Below are 23926 nucleotides of genomic sequence, written 5' to 3' on the forward strand. Positions count from 1 at the left end.
TTACCTTGCATGAAGCCCTGGGTTGAATTCCTTGGTACCACATACACAGAAAGAACCAAAAGGGGTGCCATAGTTCAAGTAGTTCAAGTGTTAGCCTTGAGCAAAAAAAGTGTCCAAGGACCTTGTCCAGACCTTGTCCAGTTCAACCCCAGGACTGGCCAAAAGAGAGGGGGGGAGGGAGGGAGGTGGGAGGGAGAGAGAGGGGGGGAGAGAGTGAGGGAGACAGACACAGACAGAGAGACAGAGAGAGAGGGAGGGAGGGAGGAGAGAGAGGAAGGAAAGGGATGGGTAGAGGATAGATGGGTGAGAATTTTGGAAAGTGTGACATTAATCAAGATGCACTGTATTCGTAAACTGCTTTGTTAAATGACAATTCATTCGTACACCTATTTAAATATAATTTTTAAATGTTAAAAAAATTGAACTACTTGTCAGGAGTTAGCAATCTGAATCCCAAATCTAAGATTTTTCTGTTTCTTAAATGTGAATGGACACATTCAAACCATGCTGATACTTAAGAATAATAAAGAGCTGGGTGCTAGTGACTCATGCCTGTAATCCTAGCTACTCAGGAGACTGAGGTTGGAGGCTCACAGTTCAAAGCCAGGCTGGGAAGGAAAATCCATGAGACTAATCTCCAATTAACCACCAGAAAACTGGAAGTGGCCCTGTGGGTCAAAATAATAGAGCACTAACCTTGAGAAGAAGAGCTCAAGATAGTCCCCAGGCCCAAAGTTCAAGCCCCATGACTGACCAAAAAGGAGAGAAATAGAGAAAGAGATACAAGACTCTACTTATCAATCTAGATTTAAAAAATCAAGCACATGTTGGTTTCATTTGTGGGAAAGGATGGAAATAAAAGCTCATACTATTCCAGTAAGCAGAATAAATGAAAACAATTATTTTGAAGGGTAATTTGGCAATATATATCAGAGGTCCTAAAATTATTTGTGCCAAATTCTACTCCTAGAATTTTATTATTAAGATTACCATTCAAAGAATGCATGCATGCGTGTGTGTGCGTGCCCATGCACACCCACCCACCAAATTTCATACAGTATAGGCAATAAAATTATAATCCTACTGGGTATCATGGTACCTGCCAACAATTCTAGCACTCTACAGATGAAGGCAGGATGATTGAAAGTTCAAGTCCAGCAAGATCTTGTCTTAAAATGACTTTGTAATTCTGAGGGTTGCAATGGTCAGTCACAATGATGTTGTACAGATAAATAGAACCCACAATTGTATGTACATTTTCCTTGTAGCTCTATTAAAAACAGTATTTCTACATAAAGATTATAAAACATATATGTGAAAACAATCATGTGGCATAGGGGGCATGAAATTACCGATAAAAATAGCACCCCTTTTGTTGCATTTCATGGGGTAGAGATACTAAAATAAAAATAATAAAATAGAGCAAATAAATGAGCAAAATGAGTGCTGGCCTAACACCCAGGATACTAATATTAGAGTCTCTCTCTGCTTAGGCTGCCCTTCCACATCTACCAAGTCCTGCCATCTGCTTCTAATCCTGGAGGAGGGAAAGGGAGAAAAAGGGAGTGTTGCTAAAGAAGAGGTACCCAGGAAAATGTGTTTGAGAAAACCAGGAGACTTGTTGCTACTGAATGGCTCTGCTTATTATACTGAAGAAGTTGGGCATTTCAAAGGACTAGGAGCCCCTCTGAGTCTCTATTTAAATTTATTTAACAATAGAAAAACATTTGCTTTTAGTAGCTGTGAAAATAAGTCTTTCTTTTCCAGAGGACATAATAGTTACCTCTAATTTATTTACATGTTCATTTCAATAGATGAGAGAACAGTAATAAAAGACATTTAAAAAATCATAAAATCTACAATTCCATCACATACAGTTTTCCCTTTATGAAGGCTAACTTCAATGAAACATAAATTGTTTTCATGTATTTGCAATTACAGCATACTTTACACAATCTTCTCTGTTGCTAGTATGTCATAAGCATACTTTTCATTTCTGTATTTCCATAGCTGCTTCAACAACGGCATATTCCATGATATTGATCAACTAAGATTTATTTATTATCCATGTGCAAAATAATGGGCATCATTGTGCTATTTCCACACATATATGTGACATATTTAGTTGGGTCACTCCCCAATCCTCCTCCTTTCCCCTTTTCCTGGTCCCTCTCTAATATTCACCCACCTCTTTATGTTTGTTTTTTTTGTATTTATGGCTCTATATTTCTCATATGAAAGAAAACATGAAATAGTTGTATTTCTAGCCGGGTGCGGTGGCTCACACCTGTAATCCTAGCTACTCAGGAGGCTGAGATCTGGGAATCAAGGTTCAAAGCCAGTCTGGGAACAAAAGGATCTGAGACTCTTATCTCCAGATATTCTCTAGAAAACGGGAAGTGGGGCTTGGCTCAAGGGTAGGATGGTAGCCTTGAGCTGAAGAGCTCAGGGACAGCTCCCAGGCATAGTTCAAGCCCCCTGACCCACCAAAAAAAAAGATAAAGAAATAGCTGTATTTCTGAGTTTGCCTTAATTTGCATTTAACATCTTAAGGATCAATTATTAAACTATGTCCCGAATATTGGTCATGCCACATTATTTCCAAAATTTTTGTGTGTGTCACCAGGGTTTGAAACATTCTCTACTACATAAGCCACACCTCCAAGCCTCTATTTTTTTCTAAGCCCCTTTTCATTCTGATGAGAAGGAAATATTTATGAGTATTATCTAGGTAATTTGGGGTAAGAAAGCCTTTCAATTCTTTTTTAAAAGCCTATACTTTCTAGTATTTCACAGAAGAAACTGTTTATTAAATACATGTGAGAGAGACACAGAGAGACTGACTGAGACAGAGATAAAAATAGAAACTGAAAAACAGAGACACCGAGAGAGGCTGAGAGACAGAGATGTTAGAAACAGTCATGAGGGTATTTGAGCCACCAAATGCTGGTGGCTCAAGTCTTTAATTCTTGCTACTTAAGAAGCTGGGATCTGAGAATAGCAGTTCGAAGCCAGCCAAGGAAGGAAAGTCTGTGAAACTCTTTTTTTTCATATATTTTTATTGTAATTAATAGAAGGGTTACATTATATTCGCCAGATAGAAGGTGCATTAATTCACATACATTGATACCCTTTCTCATGTCTTGGTCCCCATTTCCCTCCCCCCACCCCACCCCTTATCTTGTTTTCCCCCCTTCCCTATCCAATTTCAAATAACCAAATACAAATATATCCAATATATCAGATAACAAAGTGAGATACTGTAACAATATAAGATAACCAAGGGACAGCAAAGGAGATGAGAGATAACAAAGTACATTAAGGACAATAATCACTCATTATGTCTCCAATTAACTAACAGAAAACTGGAAGTTGCTCTGTGGCTCAAAGTGGTAGAGCATCAGGCTTGAGTGGAAAAAGCTCAGGGACAGCACCTGGCCCAGAGCTTAAGCCCCATGACCCCTTCACCCCACCACACACACACACACACACACACACACACACACACACACACACACACACACACACACACACACACACACGCAAAGAACAATAGGCAGGCTTCAGCCAGTGTTAGTGACATTGTTGCAGGGTTTTCCTCTTTTTTTATTTTTGGCTAGTCAGGGGCAAGTTCTGCTGATGAGACAAATTTAAAGAAAGAATTTCAACTTGTCTTCTTGGACTGGACACGTTTAGATGCTAACACTAGCTCTAACTAGCCGGATGGATGATGGACCTCTCTTAATCTTAACCCTACATTTGTAAATAAAGAATCGAACTAGACAAAGTTGCAGGTCTTTTCTAGTTCTAATTCAGACACTAGTTAACCACTGAATTGCTCAGTAATTTTATTGGCATTCTGTTTTATTCAATCTAAAAATCTCACTTCCTTGAAGCCCTGATCCACTTCTGTCTCCTTCATTTTCAGGAAATGACCTTGAGACTTGCATATCATCTTCCTGTGGTATGAACACAACTTCCTTTCCTTACCCTATCTTTTTTATTTCCTGTGAAATAACTTTGTCTCACTCCTAATTTTTCAACCCAATGCCTCTTATTTCTAGAGAGACCACTTATTTAAGTATGCCCTATAGACATTCTTAGTTTCTCCCTTTCTTCTGCTCCTTTCCGTGTGTGCACATGCTCAGATATATCTTGTGCTAAATCCCTCCCAACATCAATCTACTACTTCCAAATTTTATTCTTTTTCCTTTTGCCACCAAATTGAAAAATAGCCAGTTCCATTCAGATCTCTATTTTCTCTCCAAAGAGCGGCCTAATGACATTTTTTCTTATAGATTAGTCTCCTCTGATGATCACTTCTTTCAATTTGGCTGGAACCTCTTCTACTCCCAACATTCTGTCTATTCTGAAACACTGAAGAAATAATATGTGTGTTATGTGTGTGCCCAGCAGGAAGAAATACTTCAAAACAATAAAATGATTTATTTAGATGATGAATTTGTATAGGTTAATTTTTTTGTTCTCATTGCCTCAACTGCATTTCAATGCCCCACCCGCAGTCCCTCCACACATTCAACAATGACAGACGAGGGTTTCTCTTAGTCTGTTCAGGTACCTGTAAAAAATACCTTAGAACACAGAAATTTCTAGAGAATGGGAAGACAAGGACCAAGAGAGTAGCTGATTTTGTGTCAGATGAGGGTCCATTATTCACTGATGGTACTTTCTTGTTGCATTCAAAAATAACACGGAGTGCCATGTGCTGGTGGATCATGCCTTTAGTAATCCTAACTGCTCAGGAGCCTGAGAGCTGAGAATAACAGTTCAAAGCTAGCCCAGGCAGGAAAGTCCATGGGATTCACCAAGAAGCTTGAAGTAGAGCTGTGGCTCAAGTAGTAGGGTGCTAAAACTAAGCAAAATAGCTCAGGGACAGTACCCAGGCCCAGCGTTCAAGGCCCAGGACTGCCAAATAAATAAGTGAATGAATAAATAAATAAAAGCAGGAAGGGTGAAGAGGCTCTTTGGGAGTCTTTTTGTAAGGGCTCCACTTTCATGACCTAATTTCCAAAGTCCCTATTTCCCAATACCATTACACTGACAATTGGGTTTCAATCTACAAGAATTGGGAAGAGCAAAACACTAAGGCTGTAGCTTCTTCCTTCTCTCAACTTCAACGTCAACTCCTTCCAGAGACCTCTAAAGTATTATGTCTAAATAAGGGCCATTTATGTTCTTTTCTTTTTGTCTGTAATAGGTCTTGAACTCAGGGCTTGGGCTCTCTCCCTTCGCCTCTTTGTGTTCAATGCTAGTGCTCTACCATTTGAGCCCCAGTGCAACTTGTGACATTTTTGAGTAGTTTACTGGGGATAAAGAGTCTCACAGACTTCCCTGCCTAAACTGACTTCTAACTATGATCCTCAGTTCACAGTATTCTGAGTAACTAACATTACAATTGTGAGCCAACAGCACCTAGCTATGTATCTTTCTTTCTTTCTTTTTTTTTGCAGTCCTGGGTTTGGGCTCATGGCCTGAGCACTGACCTTGGGCTTTCTCAAGGATAGAGCTCTACCACTTGAGCCACACCACCACTTCTGACTTTTTTCTATGTATGTGGTACCCTGGAATTGAACCTAGGTCTTTGTGCATACTAGGCAAACACTCTACCACTAGGCCAAACTCCAGGCCCAGCTATGTTTATTTCTATGATGGCACCCTGTCTATTTAACTTCAGAGAACTTACCAAAATTTGTTTTCTCACTCCTGGGGCTTGAATTCAGGGCCTGGGCACTGTCCTTGGGCTTTGTCAAGGCTAGCACTCTGCCACTCGAGCCACAGCACCACTTTAGGCTTTTTCTGTGTATGTGGTAACGAGGAATCAACCCCCGGGCTTCATACATGCTAGGCAAGCACTCTACCACTAGGCAAAACGCCTGGCCCCACTTATCAAAATTTTAATTACAATTACCCATTTTGGTGAATAATTGGGGATAAGTGCTTCATGAACTTTCCACTAGTGTCTCACACTTTCCAATATTTTAATATTTAATTCTTTTTAGTAGCTATTTTACTAAATTGAACTTTAATTTTTATTTACAGTCCGTTGTAAAAATAATAGATCTCATTTGCTCTTGCTCAGTATTCTCCTTCCATGGCAACCTCTTCAAAAGTGACAATGTAGTATCACAACTGGATATTTACATTGATCTAACACACCAGATTTATTCTAATTTATTTTATGTGCCAGTCCTGAGACAGGAATTCAGGGCCTAGGCACTATTCCTGAGCTTTGTGCTGAAAGCTAGTGCTTTATCATTTAAATCAGAGCTGCATTTCCAGCTTTTTGATGGTTAGCTGAAGGTAAGAATCTCACAGATGTTCCTTTCTGAACTGGCTTTGAACCACATTCCTCAGTCCTCAGCCTCCTGAGTAGCTAAGATTATAGGCTTGTGCTACTGGCACTTGGCTTGTATTTAGTTTTAGAGAATTTTTATCACACATATAGGTTTTTTTTTATCCATCACTAATATGAGGAACAGAATCGCCCCATCACATGGCTCTCATGTTGTCCTTTTAAAACCATACCCAGTACCTTCCCATACTCCTCTCCTATTCAATTTTAACTCCCTGGTAATCCCAATCTGTTATTTTCTATAGTTTTGTTCTTTCCTTTTTGTGGGTCATGGGACTTGGACTCTGGGCCTGGGCACTGTCCCTGAGCTCTTCAGCTCAAGGCTTCCGCCCTACCCCTGGAGCCACGGCACAACTTCCAGTTCTCTGGTAGCTAATTGGAGATAAGAGTCTCACAGTCTTTAGTGCCCAGGCTGGCTTTGAACCGAGATCCTCAAATTTCAGCCTCCTGAGTAGCTACGATTATAGGCATGAGCCACTTGCACTTGGCTAGTTTTGTTCTTTCAAGAATGTTATATACAGGATGGGTATGGTATCTCACAGCTCTAACTCCAACTACACAGGAGGCAGAGATGGAAGGGGGATCAAGGTTCAATACCAGTCCCCAGAAAAAAAAACACAACACAACAAAACAAAAGCCAGTGAGACACTCATCTTAATCCACAACCCAAGTCTGGTGATATAGCCTGTAATCTCACTTATTTGAGAGACCAAAAAAAGAGAGATAAAATATATATGTACACATATATGTTAAATAAGACAACCTTGGTAGAAGGTCCTGAATATTTAACCATGTTATTATATAAACCGTTGATTTAAAGGGCCATGTGGTATTCCATAGTATAGATGTAGCAGTTCGTTTAACCACTCACATGTTTTAGGCTACCTGAATCATAGCCAGGTTATTTTTTTCTGTAATGAATGAAGTGGCTATGAATATTCATATATGTTTTAAGGAGAATATAAATTTCCATTTCTCAGAGTACAATTGCTGAGCCATGCTATAGTTGCAGATTTAATTTTATAAAGAGCTATTTCCAAAATGGTTATGCCACTTTATTTTCCCACCAACCGCACTTGAGTGACCCATTTTTTCTCTACTCTCTAAACAGTACTAGGAGCTGTCAGGAATTTTCCGCTCAGTTATATAGTCATTCAGAATGTAGGGATGGAGTCAGGGCTCAAGTATTAGAGCACCTGCTTAGCAAGTACAAGATCTGAGTTCAAACACCAATGCTGCCCTAAAAAAGCAGGGGTGGTAGTGTGATGATAACTGGGTCAAATTATTTCATTGCCCTACTTGACATGCTTTCATGAGGTCATTTGCCACCTCCATGTCTTCTTGGTCTCTCCATATCTTTTATCCATTTTCTAATTGGATTGTTGAGATTTAAGAGTTCTTTATAAATATTAGATTCAAGTCTTTTTTTTTTGAATATGCAGTCAAGTATTTCCTCTCAGAATATCACTTGTCTTTTCATCCTCTTTTCAATGGAGCAAAAGTTTTGTGATTGTTTCTTTGTTTCAGTTTAGACAGGGACTCATTATGTAGCTCAGGCTGGCATCCACTCAAAATCCCCCTGCCTCTGCCTTCCAAGTGCTAGGATTTACGGGTATGAACTACCATACCTAATTTCAGCAAAGGTTTTAAACTTTTAATAAAGTCTAATTTACCATTTCCTTTTCATTTTATAAGTAGTGGTTTGAATGTAAAGTCTGATGAACTCTTTCTCGTTGTATACCTGAAACATTTTCTCTTACCTGTTACTAAGTTTGTATATGTTAATTTAACTATTACTATCCATCTCCTGTAAATTTTGCACAAGAGTTACACAGGCTACAGAGAGGTTCATTTTCCTGACTATGGATGCTCAGTTATCTCAATACCATTTGTAAAAAAAAAAAAGTCTGTGTTTCTACTGCGGAATCGGTTTTGCACCTTATCAAAAATCATCTAGGTTCATTTGTGGGAGGTTCTTTCTAGATTCTTCATTCTATTCCTTTGATCTGCTTATCATTGTTATTTTTTTGAAAGCTGTTGGGCCTGGGTGCTACCACTGAGCTTTTATGATAAAGTTAGTCCTCCACCAGCTGGAGCCATGGATCAACTTCTGGTTTTTATGTGGTTAAATGGAGATAAGAGTCTTACAAATTTTCCCGCCCAGGCTGGGTTTGAACTGTGATCATCAAATCCCAGTCTCTCGAATAGCTAGCACTACAGACTCTTTTAATAGCACTATTAAAAAAATCTATTTCATTTATCTTTAAGTAGACAAGGATATGTCCAATTAATGGAATATTTCATGTTAGTTTAAGGGAAAAATTTGTTGGAATTCTCAGGAGTTAAAATTTTTATAAAATCTGTACAAAGGAGCTGCCATTCACCAAAGCAATTTATGAATACAGTGCATTTTTATCAGTGTCACACCTTTCAACATTCTCACCCACTCCTCCCAACCCACACCTTCTCTTACTTAATTTTAGGATATGTATTCATTTTTTGCCATTTAACAAAGCAGTTTATATGTACAATGCATTTGATCTGTGTCATCACTACACAATAGTCACACCCCTCATTTACCAACCACTTCCCTTACATTTCTCAATTCTGTGGTATATACAATGAATTCTTGTCTGTCTCCTCCTCTCTTGCCCCTTTCATTCTTCTGCCCCTCTCCTCTTTACCCCACCCTCCTCTCTTGCTAGTATTGACTTCTGGCACTGTTTGATGACTCTAATTATATAGTAATCAGATATGTGTGTGTATAACCAATATGCTTATTGATATTTTGGGTAGACTGCTTATTTCACTTTATTGTTTTCAAGTGTGCTTTAGCTATTCTGGGTCTATAAATTTTAGAGTAAGCTTGTTTATGTGTATAAAAATATTACTGGATCACTTAATTTGATAGCTTTATTGAGATACAAATGTATACATTCAAATTGCATGTTTAAGCTATTTACTTAGGTATACCTTTTTTCTATCATCTATCCATTTTCTATGCTGTTTCTTTTGAAGAATAGCAATTATAAATTTTGGTCAGATCTAGTTATTAAATTGTATAAATTACGGTTTTGGTATATCATCTAAGAAAAATTTGCCTAACCAAGTTCACAAAGATTTTTTAAAATGTTTTCTTCTACGGGCTGGGAGTTTGGCCTAGTGGTAGAGTGCTTGCCTAGCATGCATGAAGACCCAGGTTCGATTCCTTGGTACTACATGCATAGAAAAAAGCTGGAAGTGGTGCTGAGGCTCAAGTGGTAGAGCTCTAGCCTTGAGAAAGTCCAAGGACAGGGCTCAGGCCCTGAGTTCAAGGCCCAGGACTGGCAAAAAAAAATTTCTTCTAAAACAGTTATATTTAAGTCCATGCTCTCCTAGATAGAATGTGGGCCTATAATTCATTTTGAATTATATTATTGTTATTATTATTAGCCATTCCTGGGCCTTGAATTTTGGGTGTAGGCACCGTGAGCTTCTTTTGTTCAAAGTTAGTACTCTCATACTTGATTTACAGCAACACTTCTGGCTTTTTGAGTGGTTAATTGGAGATAAGAATCTCATGGAAACCATAACTCATTTTTAAATTTTTGCTTCCTTGTTAAGCTGTATATAATAAGCCTACTCCAAAATCCAGTCCCTAGCACAACCTCCAATCCCGTGGGAAGGTTTGTGCTCCTGGTCTGTTTATAAAAGAAGTCTCATGGACTTTAATGCTGAGACTGGCTTCAAACTGCAATCCTCAGATCTCAGCCTCCTGAGTAGCTAGGATTACAGGTGTGAGCCACTGGCCCCAGCTGAATTAATTTTTGAGTTCAGGGCCATTTGATTCATTCCCCCAGACCTGCAGTTATTTTTTGTCAGGGTGAGGGTTGAAATCAGGGCCTGAGCACTGTCTCTGAGCTCTTTTGCTCGTCTACTTTACCAATGAGTCACAGCTTCATTTCGAGTTTTTTGAGTGATTAATTGGAGATAAGAGTCTCACAGAGATTGTTTCTTTTTTTTGCCTAGGCTGATTTTGAACCACAATTCTCAGATCTTAACCTCAGTGCCTGGCTCCTGGCAGTAATTTTGTAGATCCCTTCCCCTTTCTTCCTTTCTGTTTTTTCTTTTTGTCACCGGGCAGAGGTGAGGTTTAGTGAAGCTTCCCTTTAAATGTTAGGAAGTCTTTATTTAGGGTCCTTGACTTCAATCTCATAATAAGTATTTCTGGGCAGATCACAATGGTAAACAACAACAACAAAACAAAACTTGACAGAGCTTTATTGAGTAAATAAACAAGCAAGCAAGCAGACAAACAGACAAAAAGCAGAAAACACACAGAAGGGCAGGGGAGTGTGAGTGCTTTCAGTGGGAGAGACTCACAACGGGGGTTGAGTCGTTGGGGTATTTATATGGTAAAGGAAGGGGATTTGGCTTTAACACTATGTAAAAATAGGTGCTTTGTCTTTGCCCTAATCACACCTCGTGTTACTTTCTGGGTTTCCGGGTAAGAATGCATCCTGCAATAAAACAGATGCTTGTCCTTGAGACAATGAGGCACACTGCTATCTGCTTTTTGGGGCAGGAGGTGGCTTGTTTGGAGAAACATTTTCATTAGAAAGGCATATACCCTCTCAGACAAGTGTTAATTCTTGGGGTGAGGAATGTATTTCCTCTCCACCCAAGGAATGAACTCTGTTTTCTCTCTTTGAAGCAAATATGGCTCTTCTATGTTCCTTAATACCATATTTCTGAGTTCCCTTAAAGAGGCCTCAGTTTCCTTAAGTTATCCTGTTTTATTTCCCTTCCAAGGGACTTTTGTTCCCTTAATCTTAAGGGACATACATAAAGACATGAAGGAATATCACCTGTATTTGCTGTAAGCTAAGTGTACCTCATTTTTCCCTTCCTTCGTATCTTCCTTCCTTCCTTCCTTCCTTCCTTCCTTCCTTCCTTCCTTCCTTCCTTCCTTCTTTCCTTCCTTCCTTCCTTCCTTCTTTCCTTCCTGTCTTTCTATACACACACAAATACACATCAATCCATCCATTTAATTGTTCTAACACCATTTATTGAAACTCTCCTTTCTCCACAGAATTATCTTTGTAATCCAACAAAATATCAGTTGTCCATGTACATGAAAGTCTGCCTCTAGACTTACTTTTTTTAAAAAAATATTTTGACAGTCTTGAGCCTTGAACTCAGAGGCTGGGCACTGTGCTTGAACTTTCTCATGGCTAACGCTCTACCACTTGAGCAATAGCATCACTTCCAGCTTTTTCTGTGTATGTGGTACTGAGCAATCAAACTCAGGACTTTGTGCATTCAAGGCAAGCACTTTATCACTAGGCTATATTCCTATCCCTATTTCTAGAATTCCTATTGTGTCCCATGAAACTCCATGCATCTTTACATCAACACCATGCTGTCCATATTAGTGCCGTTTTAAAGGATGTCTTCATCATGTAGTATCTACTTTCTACTTTGTTTCAGCACAAAGATCTTTTAGCTGTTCTATGTCCCTTATATTTCCATATGCATTTTAGATTTAGCTGGTTGGTCAGTTACTACCGGATCCTGTAGGGATTTTAATTGTGGTTGCATTTGAATTTACAGGTCAGCTTAGAGAGAATTGACATTAATTTATTATGTTTTAATTATGAATCACTAATGTTGAATCTTCTGATTGGTGAACATGATCTAGTTTCCTAATTATTTATTTTCATCATTTTTTCCAGCAATCCTCTATAATTTTTACTACACAAGCTTTTCAAATATTTTGTGAGATTTATCCCTAAGTATTTTGAAGTGATTATTAGATTATTCCTAATATTTTGTTGCTATTGAAAATTACATCGTTCTTTAAGATACCAATTTCTTTATTCTCTTCTTTTTTGCCAGTCTTGGGGCTTGATCTCAGGGGCTGGGTGTTGTCTCTGAGCTTCTTTGTACTCAAATCCAGCACTCTACCTCCTGAGCCACAGTGCCACTTCTAGCTTTTTAGAGTAGTTTATTAGAGGTGAGTCTCAAGGGGACTTTTCTGTCCAGGGTGGCTTCTAATTGCCATCCTCAGATCTCAGCCTCCAGAATAGCCAGATGTAAGCTACCAGTGCCCAGGTCTTTGATTTTTGTTTTTTTAATTATCCTAGGTAGTTGTACAAAATTGTCATTTAACAAAGCAGTTTGTGAATACATTGCATCAATGTCATCCTGTTCAACATTCTCACCCATCCCTCCCCTCATTCTTCTTGATTTTTGCAAGATATACATTGAATTTTGACTACATTCCCCCCTCATCTCATCTTCATTGTACCTCTCTCTCCTTGCCCCCATCCAACCCATTTCAAGTCCCCATTTTCTGGTGTTTATTTTGCTAAACTTGCCTTTTTAAGGAATTACACCATTCAAGTTCTCCCTTCAATGTACTATATTTCAGTTAATACATTTGTATATACTTGCATATCACCCAACTTATTTACTTATAAGTTTTTGAGATAATTCTGGCTTTCACACATAAGGGAAAACATGAATATTTTTCTCTCTGGGCCTGACTTACTTCATTTAACATATTTTTTTCAGGTCTTTATGTTTCTTTACAAGTGGTACAATATCATTCTTTCTAATGGATGAGTAAAATTACATTGTGTATAACACATTTTTTTCATTCATTTTTCCATTCCATACCTTGGCTATGGTAAATAGTGCTATAATGTACTGGGTTGTGTTGGTGGCTTTAATGTATCCCGGTTTATAATTTTTTGGATAAATGCTCAGGAATTGAATAACTTGATCATAGGTCAGTTCTATGTTGAGTTTTTTGAGGCATTTCCATACTGCCTTCCCTAAGGTTGAACACGTGTTCTACACCAACAGTGGCTGGCATCTGTTATTGTTAGTTTTCTTGATAACAGCCATTGTAACTGGGTTGAAAAGGAATCTCAGTATTGTTTTGATTTACATTTTCTATATAGCCAGAGATGTTGAGTATTTGTTCATGTGTTTTTTGGCCATTTTTATTTCTTCTCAATTCTAATAAGTATAAACGTAATTCATTTTTACATCTTGATCATACATCTTTATGTCTTGTTAAACAAGCATAATGATTTAGGGAGGTTTTTCTGAAAATTCCATTAGATTTTTTTTGTATAGATGATCATATAAAGGCAATTTTACTTCTTTTCCAATGTCCATACCCTTGAGCCAAGCTCTACTTCCCATTTTCTGGAGGTTTGATGGAGATAACAGTCTCAGGTCCTTTTGTGCCCTGGCTGCTTTGAACCTTAATCCTCAGATCTCAGCCTCCTGAGTAGCTAGGTTAACAGGCATGAGCCACCACACCCGGCTTGTCTGATTTATTTTTGATGCCTGATGGCACTGGTTAGAATATCCAATATGATGTTGAAGTGGTACTATTTTTGTGAATATTTTACCAACAAGTATGATATTAGCTGTGAGGCTTTGGTAGATATTATTCATCAAATTCAGGAGATTCTCTTTTTTTTCTACTTTGCTGCTGTGAATTTATATTGGAAATGGATGTTGGATTTCATTAAGTGCTTTTACTGGATTCTTTTATTTTTTATTTTGTTAATATCACAGATTACATTGAGTGATTTTCAAATATTAAACCAGCCTTAGGACAAGCCTCCACCTAAACATAAGGCAGTATTATTAATGTGTTAAAATCAATATGTTAAAATTTGTTTTAGAGAAATGATCAATGGAGTGAATGCTTGTTTCATGATAAATATTTTGTTATCAGGATAACAAGATAGGAAATATTTGCTTCTCTTTGATTTTCTGGAAGAGTTCTTATAGAATTTATGTAGTTTTTCAAATTTTTTGGTAGAATTTATCGATGAAGTCATCTAGGGACTGATTTGTTTTAATTTGATTTTATTGCCAAGATGATGTATATAAGGTATATATGTATGTATGTATGCATGTACGTATGTATGTAAGATATGAGTATGTAAGACAGTGAGTACATGTCATGTCGAACATTGTTACCTCCTCCTGTTTTCCTACCACTTCCCCTCCCCCTAGAAGCTGGAAGTGGTACTGTGGCTCAAGTGGTAGAGCTCTAGGCTTGAAAAAGCTCAAGGACAGTGCCCAGGCGTGGACATCCTTCTCAGAGGAGGTAAAATGGCGGCGAAGTAATCCCAGGAACAAACACTCTGGAGACCAGACTCTTGGTGCAGATCTACCTTTATTTTACAAGACGTGCTCGCTAAATACAGATCCAGCAGCCATGTCATCAAATAGGACGACCATCAGCCAATGATGTCCTGAGACACGCCCCACTTGTTCCAAGTGGGTGGGGCCAGGCTCCCTCTGGCTCCTGACTGCTTGCCTCACTGAGTGTGTAAGCCCTGAAGCACAGATAGCAAGTAGCAGGGTTCCCCCACACCCAGGCCCTGTGTTCAAGCACCAGGACTTGCAAAAAAACAGTTGGAGATATCTAGTTGCTATGCCATGTCAACATTCTTTGAATATTGTATGGAAATTGTTGTGATGTCATTATTCTCATTTCTAATATTGGAAGGTTTCAGATTGATTTTTGTTTGTTTTTGTTGTTGTTGTTTTGTTTTGTTATTTTGGTCAGTTTGATTAGAGTCTTACCAATCTTATTGATCTTTGAAAAAAATCCTGATTTTGATTTCAGTTATTTTTGTTTTCCTGTTTTCTAAGTCATTAACTTCTATTATGGTCTTTATTGTTACTCATTTCTTTTCCTTTTTGGATAATATTTGTTGGATTACATTTGATTTTGAAATCATTTTCATTCAACTTTTTGTTCTTACCCAATACAGATGTTTTCTTGCTATCATTTTCCCCTTCTTACTGCTCTGTGAGTCTTCTATATATTTTGATATGTTATGATTTCATTTGCATTCAGAACTTGTCCTAATTGCCCACTTAGACTTATTTGACTCATGAGTTATAAAGAAGGATTCTACTTTGTCTTCAAATATTAAGTATCTCAAATGCCATATATATTTTTATTGATTTCTAACTTAATTCTATTGTTGTGAAAAAAACAACTACCTTGTATGCATTAGATTCTTTTAATTTTCCTAAGGTTTCTTTTATTGCCTTCCTGGCCTACATTGAAATTTTTCCATGTACTTTTGAACAGGATGAGCATTCTTTTTTTATTAAGTGAAATCATCCCTATATATCTATTAGGTCAAGCTGGTTAGTTGTATTAGTCCATTTGGGCTGCTATAATAAAATACATTAGACTAATTTGTAAGCAACAAAAATTTATTACTTCCATCTTAACTAATAAAAAACTGGGTGTGGTGGTTCATCCCTGTAACCCTAGCTATATATGAAATGCAAATAAGAAGTTCATAGGCTGGGCCAGCCAGCACATAAACATGAAACCCTATTGAAATAACTGAAGCAAAATAGTCCGGAGGCCAGGCTCAACTGGTAGAATATTTCTTGTATCTTTTTTTTTCTTTTTTGGTAGATCATGGGGCTTGAATTCAGGACCTGGACGCTGTCCTTGAGCTCTTTGGCTCAAGCCAAGTACTCTACTCCTTTGAGCCACAGCTCCACTTCAGGTTTTTGAGATGTTTGATATAGGAGTCTCACCAAGACTTGCGGATGTGAGCCAGCTAATTTTTAGTTTTAGTTTTATTAGCATGCGTTTGTAAAAAAAAACCCCACAAACAAACAAACAAAAAAAACTTTGTACTATAGTATCTGCAACCATGGAGATATTTTGACCAAATTGATCTCTTCTATTACTCTTTTTTACCTTTCCTTCCCCTCCCCTTTAAAACAATTTATAATGTGTTTCATTATAAATATAAAGCATTTTGATCATTTTCGCCCCCTCATCCCCACACCTTCCCCACACTCTTTCTCTCCTTAGTTCATCCTCTCTATTCACACTCCTACTCACACTGGTTCTCATACTCAAATAGCTGGGGTTGGAATACAGTCCCAGCTTGCCAAGAAGTCCTCTGCCAGATGGGTGCCAGTGGCTCACACCTGTAATCCTAGCTACTCAGGAGGCTGAGATCTGAGGATATTGGTTCAAAGCCAGCCAGAGCAGAAAAGTCTGCATGAAACTCTTATCTCCAATAAACCAGAATTGGCTCTGGGGCTCATTTTGAGCACAAAGAAACTCAGGGACAGTGTCCAGGCCCAAGTTCAAGCCTCACAACTGACAAAAAGAAAAAGAGGAAGAAAACCTACAGAAACACACTGAAGTCATCTTCAGGCAGTCAAGAATTTTTTGAAGGATAGATTTATTTGAATGTAGAAAACATAGCTTTGGTTGTCCACAGAATTTCTTCTGTCTCATGGGGAAACATCAGCTCTGCTTTATAGCCTTCAATGGAGTCAGTCAAGTATATTCAAGATAAAATTCTCTACTTAAAGCCACCTGACTAAGTACTTTAAGCACACCTACAAACTGTCTTTACCGTGACATCTACATTGGTATTTGACTCAATAACCAAGAACTGTTTTTGAGCTAAGATAGCCCATTAAAACCATTTTTAAAATTGAATCTTAAACTGGGCACCAGGGGCTCACACCTGTAATCCTAGCTACTCAAGAGGCTGATATCTGAGGATAACAGTTCAAAGCTAGCGTGGGCATGAAAGTCCATGATATTCTTATTTCCAATTAACCAGCAGAAAACTGGAAGTGATGCTGTGGCTCAAGTGTTAGAGCACTATACTTGAGGTGAAGAGCTCAGGGACAGTACCCAGGCCTTGAGTTCAAGCCCCAAGACTGTCCAACCCCCCAAAAAATAGAGTCTTGTTGCTTTAACCAACATGACATTTTCTATATTGTGATTGAGTTGAGAATAACCAATATAGTTAGATTTAAATACAGTATCTTGTAATCTTGTTGTTTTCTCCTCCTTTCCTATTACCATACTTTCTTTTGGACCAAATACTAAATGTATTTATGATTCCATTCTGCCTCTTTTGCTTGCATATTTTTTGGTCGATCATTGGGCTTGAAATCTGGGTCTGGGTACTGTCCCTGATCTCTTTAGCTCAAGACTAGTGCTCAACTACTTTAAGCCACAACACCACTTCCGGTTTTCTGGTGCTTAATTGGAGATAAGTGCCTCTGGGAGGCCAGGAGCATGGCTTAGTGGTAGAGTGCTTGCTTAGCACGCACGAATCCCTGGGGTTGAGTCATCAGTACTAGGGCAGAGCACTAACTTTGAGAAAGCCCAAGGCCAGTGCCCAGGCCCTGAGTTCAAGACCCAGGACTGGGAAAAAAAGAAAAGAAAAGTAAAAAAGAATCTGGGGAACATTTGTGTCTAGTCCGTCTTTAAATTGCTATCTTCAGATCTCAGCCTCCTGAGTAGCTAGGATGACAGGCGTGAGCCACCGGCACCTGGATTTTGTTTTAGTAGTTCTTTTAGAATTTAGAATTTATAGTATACATTCTTCACTTACCACAACCTACCTTTCAATTGTTTCATGGATCCTCACAAATAATACAAGAATTTCATTGTTTTTGTGTCTATGGGGGTGAGGTTGGAACCCACGGTCTCACATATGCTTTCTTTTCATTTTTATTTTCCCTTCCTGATTTTGTGTTATCATAATTCTATTTTTTCTTTTTTTATTAAATAATTTGTTAACATTGATCATAATTTTATGTTTATGAATGCTATAAAACCCTTGAAACATTGTTATTATTTTTCTATACATTCAATTATCTTTTAAATGGAATTAGATACCAAGGAGTCATATTTATTTATCCACATGGTTAATATTTCTAGTGGTACTCATTTCTTTTGGCACATGCCACATATTCTACTAGGCACCACCTCTGTTTTCTGAAGAACTCCATTTTACATTTCTTGTACTGCAAGTCTGCTAGTGATGATGAATTCTTTTGACTTTTATATGTCTGGAAAGACCACATTTCATCTTTGTTTTTGAAAGACATACCCATTGAGCAACAATTTTTAGATCAGTAGCATTTTTTTTTCTTCCAGTCTTTTAAAGTCATAGCTCCATGGTTCTTATACTTGCATTTTCAGGGGAAAAAAATCCACTCTTATTATTTGTCCCTTTCAATGTATTGTGTCTTTTTTCTCCTTTTGGTTGCTGTTAACTGATTCCACTGCATTTATGGATTTATTTTTCACTCTAGCTGTTTTCAAATTTTTCTCTTTATCAACAATTTTTAGCAACTTGATGATATTGTGTCTTGGCTTGATTTTTTTCATGTGTCTTGTGGTTCTTTGAGTTCATGAAATTGGGTTTATATTGTTTTCAACTAATTTTGAACATCTTGGCCATTCTTCCTTCAAATATTTGCTCCCTCCCCTTTCAGAGATGCCAGTAACTTCTTTCTTTGCTTGAAATTGTCCATGTCTTGCTAATGCTTTTCAAGTTTTTTAAATTCCTTTTTCTCCACGTGTTTCATTTGGGAATGTTTCTATATTCATGCTTAAGCGCTGAATGTACTTTTATTCCCATGCATTGTAGTTTTTACTCCAAAAGTTCAATTAGGGTCTTTGGAGTATATTTTATGCCTTGAGTTAATTCTCTGAACATGTGTAGTAGAGTTATAATAAGAGTTATAATAAATGTTTTCATGTGTCCTATGCTATTTATAACATCTCTGTTATTTCTGGGATGACTTCAACTGATTGTTTAGTCCCCACATTAGAAATTGACTTTTTCTGCTTATTTGAAGGCTAGTAACATACCACTAGTTGCCAGATATTATACATTTTCCCTTGTTTTGCTTGGATAATCTTGTATTTCTATCAATTTTCCTAAGGGTTGCTCTGGGATATAGTTATGTTATTGGAAAAAGTTTGACCCTGAGAGGTATGCTATTATGATTTGTTATGTGAACATGGAATAGTATTTGATCTAGAGTTACTTCTTTCCCACTCTCAGGGCAAGACTTTTCTGAATACTCTACCCAATTTTTGGTGAATTGAGTTACTCCATTTTATTTTATTTTGTTTTGCCAGTCTTGGGACTTGAGCTCAGAGTTGGAGCACTGTCCTTAAGCTTTTTCAAGGCTAGAGCTCTATCACTTGAGGCACAGCATCACTCCTGCCTTTTTCTATGCATGTGGTACTGAGGAATTGAATCCGGGTCTTCGTGTATGCTAGGCAAGCACTCTTTCACTAGGCCAAAGTTCATTTTAGCTAGGGGGACAGTAACTATTATAGCACTGGGTGAATACTGAATTCCTTTGAATCTTTTTAGGTATTATTTTCCCAGCTTAGAGTACTTTTCATCACATGTAAATGTTGATTAGTACTTTGTTTTACACTGGAACATCTGTCCATTTCCGAGGGCCTCTGTGCCACATTATCATCTTCAGGACTGTGATCTATGAACTTTACTGCCCTTGAACTCTCAGTACCATCTTTTCACTTTGAGTAGTGTACTAGAAGTCACATGGATTCCCCCTGATTATGTTGTGCCCTAAAACTTCTCAAGGCAGTTGCTTGAGCAGTCATAGGGCTCAACTGTCCACCTTTCCACAGATCATTCTGTTGTTGTCACTGCTTAATAGCTAGACTATATAATGCTTGTTTCATATACTTTTGTTACACTTTTATAGGAATCTTTCAAGTGGGAGGGTAAACTTGGCTGGTACTTCTACTCCATTTTGGCTCAAAGCAAGAGGTATTATTTAATATCTTTATTTTTAAAGTTTTTAATGTACATTTACTTATCTTTGAGTAGTTGTCCAAAGGAATTAACAATTAACAAAGCCATTTATGAGTACAATATATCAGATGAGATTTATTGAGATAGTTTTAATATCACATACAGCATAAACATTAAAAGTATAAAAATCAAGTTTTCCATATAGTCATAATTGTGCCAACACTACAATAAGCAATTTTTGGAACTTCTCATCTCCCTGAAAAGAAATTTTATACCAATTAGAAATTATTTCACATTGGGCTGGGAGTTTGGCCTAGTGGTAGAGTGCTTGCCCAGCATGCATGAAGACCCGGGTTCGATTCCTAGGTACCACATACGTAGAAAAAAGCCAGAAGTGGTGCTAAGGCTCAAATGGTAGAGCTCTAGCCTTGAGAAAGTCCAAGGACATTGCTCAGGCCCTGAGCTCAAGCCCAGGACTGGCCAAAAAAAAAAAGAAGAAATTATTTCACATTTTCCCTACTCTTGCTTTCCCAGTCTTAGGCTACTATTAATCTGTCTCTATAGATATGCCTACACTGGGCATTTTGTAAAATGGAGCTGATACAGAATATGAACATTGTGGCTGGCTTTTTCACATTGTATGATACGTCCTTCTTTTGGTGCTGGTTGAATTTGAACTCAGGTCATCGTACTTGCTAGGAACATGTTGTATCACTTGAGTCATGGCTCTTGTCCATTTTTTGCTTTAGTTATTTTTCGTATGAAATCTGACATGCCTGTCGCTAGCCTCAGCATGTGGTACGCATGCTTATATATCCACACATTGGCACACACACATAGCAGGGACTAGAGGCATGTGCTATCACACCTGGTTTATTGTTGGAGAAAAGGTCTTACTAACTTTTTGACTGGGCTGGTCAAAAGTGGGCACTCTTCTGATTTCTACCTCCTAAGTACCTACAATTACAAGAGTAAGCCATTGAGCCCAGTTCACATGGCATAGTATTATCCATATTTGTCTGTTATAGCATCTATCAGTACTCCATTATTTTATGTTGCCAAATAATACTCATTATTTGCCAGACCTGGGGCTTCAACTCAGGGCCTGGGCACTGTCCTTGAGCTTTCTCAAGGCTAGCACTCTACCACTTGAGCCACAGCACCCCTTCCAGCTTTTGCTGTGTATATGGTATTGAGGAATCAAACCCTGGGCTTTGTGAATGCTAGGCAAGCCCTCTACGGCTAAGCCACATTCCTGTCCCCAAATAATATTCTATTAGATGGAAACATAATGTTATCTGCCATCGGTTGATGGTAATTGGATTGTTTCTATATTCTGATCAGTCAATAATGCTGCTAGAAATACCTAAGTGACACATTTCGTATGTAGATACACTAGATTCACTTTCATATCTCTTTAATAGGTGCCTAGGAATAGAATTACTGATTATTGTGGTGTCTCTGTCAGTCCTTGAGACTATATGATTTACCTCTAGTCCTCCCAAGCCTGTGAAAAAAAGTACTACTGTCTCCATTCTGCAGAGTTAGAGTTCATCTAGGTTAATTTGTCTAAAGTTACACTATCAAAAAGTAATGGCATTCAAGAGCACATTGTCTCGGGAAATAGCCACTTTCATCCACTATTGTTGAGATGATAGATTGGTATAATTTCTTCAAAGAGCAATTTCACAATATATGTTCAAAATGTTAAATGTGAGCACTTATGACCCAGTAGGTTTAGATAAAGGGACTTATCCAACACATGTACTACAACTTCTACCAAAATATGTCAAAAATACTAGGATACTTATTGTAAATTCATCAAAATCAAAATATTGCAGACACAGAAAAGGTCAGCAATAAGGAATTATACATCCATTCAATTTGATAGCAGACAAATATTAGAAAGAATGTGATAGATAATACACTGCTAGAGAAAATGCTCCAAACTAGTAAGGAAAAGCCCAACCACAGAGTAACATATGTAGTCAGGGTCAAAATTTCAAGGAAACCCAAGACATTCATAATTATATATAAATAGGAGACTATGGGAACACAAGGAGTAAGAGCTGAACGCTTTATTTCTCATCTTATGCAACTTTGTATTGCATACCATATGGTTATGGTTTTGTGTAACTTCTATAACTTAACAAATTTATTTTATTTTATTTTTTCCTGCCAGTCCTGGGGCTTGAACTCAGGGCCTAGGCATTTTCCCTGAGCCTCTCTGTGCTAAAGGATAGCACTGTACCACTTGAACCACAGCACTACTTCTGGCTTTTTCTGTTTATGTGGTACTGAAGAATCAAGCCCAGGACTTCATGCATGCTAGACAAGCACTTTACCATTAAGCTACATTACCTGGCCTAGTAAAGTCATTTTAAAATATCAGATATTCTCACTCCAACTCCAGTGCTCTTTCTCATACACCATAACTGTTTTCCACCTTCCTAACTCCTACTGAGGTGCAGCATGCTTTCTTGCATCTAGTAAATACTACAAGTGTTCAAAACAGGTAATGAATATGGCCCCTTTAAGAAAAGGCTAATAGGTACTACAAAGCAGTTATAAAAATGATTCAGAAACTTGTCTCAGAAAAAGAAACTCATTCAGTTGTAATAGAAAATTGGTAAGAGGGATTAGAGGGAGTTAGAAGTGAGAAATCTGGTTGCCAGAGCAACCTTTCCCTGATTGGAAGGAACTCCTCACTTGAGAGGAGTTGTCCATGCAGAGGCTGATGCCTCCATTTCCTTTGTTTTCACTCATCAGGCAATAAGCTCCCCTCGAAGGAGTTCTGGGAGTCTATTTGAGATCCACAGCAACAGGCATGTGGGATCATGACAAGCAAGAGAGGACTGAGTGAGATGGCAAGCAGCCAGGGAGTCTCTGTGATACAGGCCCAATTGGATGAAGGGAGGTGGCCAAAAGCCCAAGACTCAGGGTCCAGGATAGAATTAATTCAAGTTTTATTTTTACTGACTGGAGAGTCAATTTAGTGCCCAAACACCAGGAACCATAGGGTTTGCATAGAAATATAAGTAGAAGATTCTAGATTATGGGGCTTGATCAGTTTTGTAGAGCATTTGGTCCCAGAGCTGAAGAATCATAATGAGATTTAGTTCTCCTTTAAATATAAGGACAGGAGCTAGGCTGGGTCTAGCCTGGTTAGAAAGGTGAGGTAGAATGGAATTCAAGCCAGCAAGAGCCAGAGAATCTTCTGAAGTCTAGACATCTCTTATGCACTATTGTATGCCCAATACCATAATTTTTAATCCAGGCTTTGTGAGACAGATATTTGTGTCAAATGAATGAAGTGTAGTTGGCAAAATTTGCCTTGGACAAAGAGGCTCTTGGACAGCCAGGCATCGTGTCTCATGTCTGTAATCCTATCGAATCAGGAGGCTGAGATCTGTGGATCTCAATTCAAAGCCCGCCTAGTCACTAAAGAATTTGAGACTCTTATCTCCAATTAATCACTAGAAAACAGGAAGTGGGGCTTGGCTCAAGGGGTAGGGTGGTAGCCTCGAGCTGAAGGGCTCAGTGACAGTGCCCAAGCCCAGATTTCAAGCCCCCTGACCCACCCCCTCAAAAAAAGTTTCTCGGACATTTGTGCCAGGGCTGGCTTTAAACTGTGATCCTCAGATTTTAGCCTCCTGAGTAGCTAGGATTACAGGTGTGAGCCACTGGCACCGGGCTTACCAGCTTCTTTTTCTGCTGCATTCCTACACTGTACTTTCTTGGCTGAGGTTATCTGAGCTTTTGGTCTAAAGGTTTAGTGACTGTGTCACTCACTAGAATACAAGCTGCACGAAAGGCGGGACTTCATCTCATTCATCACTATATTTCTAGTACCTAGAACATGTACTAGCACTTAATAGTTGTTTTACAAACATTTGTTGAAATTCAAGCCAGAAAAAGCAATCTAGTATAAGAACCATTTCCTATC

The sequence above is a fragment of the Megascapheus bottae genome, chromosome X (genome assembly GCF_031878675.1).
Source record: "Megascapheus bottae isolate mThoBot1 chromosome X, mThoBot2.hap1, whole genome shotgun sequence".
In the NCBI taxonomy this organism is placed as follows: domain Eukaryota; kingdom Metazoa; phylum Chordata; class Mammalia; order Rodentia; family Geomyidae; genus Megascapheus; species Megascapheus bottae.